The following is a 5,484-nucleotide window of genomic DNA, read 5'->3' as shown; positions in this document are numbered from 1 at the left end:
GGGGCCACCTCCAGCGGCTGCCTCGCTTTTACTTGGACACTACCTCCTGCGATAAAGATAGAAGTTTATTTCTTCTCTGGATAAGCTCTAATTAACAAATCCAGGGGTCCTTTGTGTTTCAAGGAAGTTGAGTTCAGTTTACTCTTGACCCTCTTCCCTATTTGCAAGAGTATTACTGATAAAATCTGTCCTGACTGCTTTAAGTACTGTCCCGCTTAGCTTTTGACAATATTACGTGACATTACCTGCTTAACTCGATATTCTCCATTACCTGCAGAAATAAATTTTACATGTTGATCACAATTCGGCAGCATTTGTACTCAGGAAATAAGCACTTAGTCGCTGCACGTTGGACATGTGTTAGGAGACAATGCTGCACAGGTCTCCTGCGTTTCTGCATATCTTGTTTGCAGAGGCACTTGACTGCCTTTGTTCCTGGCTATCTTTCTTAGGATGTTTGTGTAGTGACAACCTTGGAAGATAAAGACAGTTTTTCCCTTTGGGGAAAAGGGCAGATTTGTTTATTTTCCAGTATGATAAAGACGATGCCTCCCTTCAGGGCCTTCAAGTCAGGCTTCCTGTCCATTATAAAAAAATTTAGGTTTCCCGACCATGGTTGAAATTCCTCTCACCGTGTGTGTAGTTACTATCCAGCCCTCTTCTCATTACCTTATGGGAACTGAGGCTCAGGGAGCCAGCGGCCCAGAGATCACAGAAGCAGCTAGATGATGCAACCTGGAAATGTGGTCATTAATTCCAACTCCCCCAGTGTTACTCAGTGGGAATGAGGAGACAAGGGGGAGCTGGATGAGTAAATTCTCCAGCCGTCCTGCTTCCTCCTTCCCATGAACTGCATTCATTCGATCACAATTTGTCCTTGAAGGGAGTCGCTTCGTGAGGCGTTGCTTCTTACTACATCAATCTAGACTGATAAACCTCGTTTCTCCAGTTTCTATTTAAGAAAAAAAAATCTAACATTTTATGAGTTTAGAAACTTGAGAGGTTCTGGAGAGGGCTGCATGGCAAAACTTGCAGCTTTGCCATCTCTCTGATTTCATTCCTCTCTCATCTTCCTGGAGCAGTAAGTTCTTTCTCAATCTTAACACAGAACAGTTCTGCCCATATTCGGCTCCTTTGGGATCTCGTTTTCTGTGCTAAGCACTCGTTTGGGTATTTTTTTTCCCAAACAAATGTAATTCCTTTCCCATGAGGAATCCATGAGGAATGTATATTTTTAAAGAACTTAGAAAACATACCAATAAAAGTATAAAATTATCCATCATGTTACAAAACTATTAACATTGGTATCTTTTGTCCCAGTCTTTAATATATTTCATAACTGGGTTTATTCTGTACATACATTTGTTATCTTGATTTAAAAAGAAACGTTTTATATTCTATAATGGAAAAGTTCCAATGTTGCCAAAATTTATTTGAAAAATTACTTTTCAATGCTTTTGTAATATTTTTAATGAGCTGGGTCGATTTACTCAAAGTTTACGCTATGGTTGGACAGTTTGGTTTCCTTATTTTTATTGTTCTAAATTATGCCATAATAAATATTTTGGTACATTAATCTTGCTCTGCATTTTTTTTCTTATTACATTATGGCAGGTAACTAGATGAGAAATTAGTGAGTCAGAGGAAAAGAACATTTTAAGGCTCTAGATGCCTATTACTAAAATTGCTTCTAGAAAACTTTCTTACAACGGGAATGGCGTGATTTTTATAAGTAACTTGGGTTGCAGAATCGAGGGAAAAGATGTTTAGACTTGAACTGAGCTATGGCAATTGGGTTTGGGAGGGTGTGGATGTAGAGATGGGGATGGAGTTTTGGAATATTTCTAAAATAGAGTCAAAAGGATATGTGGGAAGTAAGAAACAGGAACCAAAGACTACTGCCTGGCTTTCCTACCTGCCTAACTGTGGGATGTTGGTTAGTCAGTTAGGACGGAAAGAGAAGATGTTAAGGTGTATAGATGTGTAGAAGATAATTTGGTTAGAGACTTCTTTTATTTCAATTGTATATCATTTTTAAGGGCTTTATGTAGAATCTAATAGACATTTGGAAATTTGGTTCCTGGTAGGGAGCATCTATTGTTTTGATCTGCCCAACATCTGGGACTAGATTTAGAATTTTCTTCAGGGGGTCTTTGGGTGGCATCGTGGTGAGAAGTCTTGTCTGAAAGCTGCATTTATTTAGCAGACACCTGACTTTTTTTTTTTTTTTTAATTTAGATTACATGTGTATTATTTATTTATTTATTTTTAATTTATTTTTAATTCTTTAATGTCACCAAATATTTGACCCTTTTACCCCATCTACCTCCCCATCTCCCCCTCTACTCTGGTAACCACTAGTCTATTGTCCATGGTCATGAGTCTCTGTTTATTTGTCCTGGTCATTTAGATTACATGTGCATTTGGTTATGCAAATGAAGGTTGGGTAATACTAAAGTATGGAAGTCAGCCCCGGGTTGCTGCTGCTGGCATCCATTCCTTCTTACTTTGGTAATACAATTTCCGTTTTCCTTGGGAGGTTCATCCCTCTCCCACTCCCCACTTCTGTGGTTTTTCTGCCCCTGGCACTACTCTGTGGATCCAAGGGTGGGCACATGATTCAAGTCAACCAATCAGAGCCAAAGGAGCTGAAGTCTAGGAGTTTCCAGGGAAACTGCTGAAAAGAGCTCTTTCCATAGGAATCACTAGGAGAATAGGATGTAGAACTGGAGCAATTGGCAGCTGTTTTGCTTGTCTGGCAATGGACTCAACCCAAAGGAAAGTAAAAGTGAGTTAATTCTGATGACCTAGTTCTGATGGCGTCACTTGAGCCCGAGGAACCAAGTATATTAATGCTACTTCTAGGGCTTTTCTGTCTTATAAGGCTTTAAGCCATATTGTGTAAATTTCTGTCACATACAACCAAAGAAGTCCTGAACAACAGTATTAGAAAAAGGCTCAAGTTTTCAAAAGTTTCAACTATTTGGGATAAAACTAAGAGGAACCCTATCATGACTACACAAGTATTCTTTTATATTTAATAGCTGACAAATATATATGGAACATCCGTGGTTCCAGGTACTGTATATACAAAACAGGCTAATTATAGGTATAGTTACAGAAATATTTTTATGGACGGCTTATTAAAACATCATTATAATTCTTAAGTCAGTTTAATTAGCTAGCTGTAATTAATAGCATGAATTTTGGCTTTTAGGTCTTATGTACTTTACCTTATATTTCTTTTGTGGACCTGAGGGTAATGACAATTGGTAGCCAGCAAATAATTTCTTTGTTTGAATTTTAGAAATATTTCAAATGTCTGGAATATAAAACTCCATACTAGGAACTCAAGTTTCATGATATAGATTAGCAAAAAGTATTCCAACTTATATTTAAAATGCCTAACAAGTGTTCACCTGTTGATTTGTAGAATTTTGGGGGTCTTTCTCCTGCATCCTTATTTGTATTACTTTTCAAAGGGTACAGATTGTGGAATCTCAATGAGCAATAAAAGTTTGATTTAGATTTCTGATGTGACATTAGTAATAACAGATTATATAAAGTTGTAGGGGTAAGAACTATTCAGGTTTTTCTTCCCTTTAATATTCATGAATGTTTCATTTTTTAGCCACCTTTGTGCCTTGGCTGTCTTTATAGGTCTTGAGTTGTCAGTTGAGGATAGTTTAATTAAGAATGTTTTTGCTTCACAGTCCACCCTTGGGTCATTAAAAATTGTAATGGAAAAATATGATAATGGAAAAATAAATTATTTAAATTTGTTATGAATATGAGTGCTTAAATATGGATCATGAGATCCAGAAGACGTTGTACTGAAAAACCCAAAACATAGGGAAAAGTATTCTTCACCATCTTACGTCTCAAAAAAAATGACACGTGACCAGCAATTAATATACTACAAACGTATAGCAACAAACTACCTCATCTTTTCTAAGTTCACTGCTTAAATTTAAATAATCAACAATTTTTTCTTTTTTTCCACCAGGGGTTTTCAAGGAACTCACTAGTGAGTTAGCAAACATCTTATTAAAAAACAAAAACCAAATAAATACAGGTGACAAAGAGATACTGTATATGTCTTGTACAGGACACCCCACATGGGCCTTTTTATGGCTTCACAGCCACTTCTTAGGCCGAGGTTTTTTTTCTTTCCAGCAGGTGCCAGAAACCCAATCTGCATTTTTTTTCCTTTGCTAAGATTGCTGTTATCCAGAGCCAAAGACAAGCTGTAGAATGGGGCACATTTCCCCTAGTCGTGCTCACCACTCCCTTCTAATTCTTGGCTGCTCCTGGAAATCAGGACAAGGGCCCTTTCATTACAAGTATTTTATAGCTAATAACTCTGGGAATAGCAAAAATAATAAATGTGATGGCATCTGAAATTTTATGAAGTTCTTACAGTTTTTCCTCCATACTCTCCCACTTCCCCGTCAGATGCTAACTGTGAACTACAGTGGATTTGATTTCTATTTTCAGCCTTCCTGGCAGAGTTCACCAAATCTGCTCACTTCTTTAGAGTTTACTTTTCATGACATTTATGCAAATTCCTTCCTCTGAGATGGCCCGTCTTCCCTGCATGTAGAAGTCATACCCCAAACTGAAAAGTATCCTCCTGTCCTAAGTTAGTAAGTTGCATCTTCGAGGAAGAAGAGACTGGGTAACTTCTATTCCAAGGTACGGGTACCATCATCACATTGGAACAGTCATATTTCTTGAAAGGATATTAGTTTATTCTAGCTTTTGTTAGATATCCAAGTTTTGGTATTACGCAGGGAAACCAAAATGGTGATTTTCAGACACAGAGGATTCATATTAGTATTTGATTAGTATTTCTTGTTGTAAACCATATGGTTTACTTAAAAGCTTCTTAAAACATGAATTTCAAATTATTTTTATAGGTATTGGTAAATCTTGGCCATATTTAGAAAAGGGCACTTAGAAAAAGGAGTGGCTGGGGTAATGACATTGCGGAGAATTCATTGCTCCCACTATTTCTGTTACTGGTGCGTTCTCCAGGATCGCAATAGTCTAACCGTCTTACTTCACCATTGCTAAAATGCAAGAAGTATTAAGAGTTTATTGGTGTTCAAAGTAGTAATTTAAAAAACAGGCACCGTTGCCATTTACTAAAAATATCAGATCTGGCGTGTCATTTTACGATCTAAATTCTTTCAGCTTTGAGGTCACCTACACAAATGAGAAAATGTTAGGAAGTCAGGTAAGTTTTACTCCCAATTTCTGATATAGTGAGCACTATGAAGCGGCAAGAAGCACACACACATACTACCAGAAAGAAAAAAAAAAATGAGGTTAGCATCCTGGTGTTGATTCTCCCAGGCATCAACGTAGTGCTGACCGGGAACAGAGCTGCATCCTAGCGAGACTGGCAACCGCTTCCTGGGCGAGGACCCCCAGCGCCAGGGGCGGGGGTCGCCGAGGGTCCGTGAGGGCTCAGCGACCTGC

The sequence above is a fragment of the Pteropus alecto genome, unplaced genomic scaffold, assembly GCF_000325575.1.
Source record: "Pteropus alecto unplaced genomic scaffold, ASM32557v1 scaffold8, whole genome shotgun sequence".
In the NCBI taxonomy this organism is placed as follows: Eukaryota; Metazoa; Chordata; class Mammalia; order Chiroptera; family Pteropodidae; genus Pteropus; species Pteropus alecto.
The sequence above is the reverse complement of the archived record's forward strand: the minus strand, read 5'-3'. Positions refer to the sequence as shown.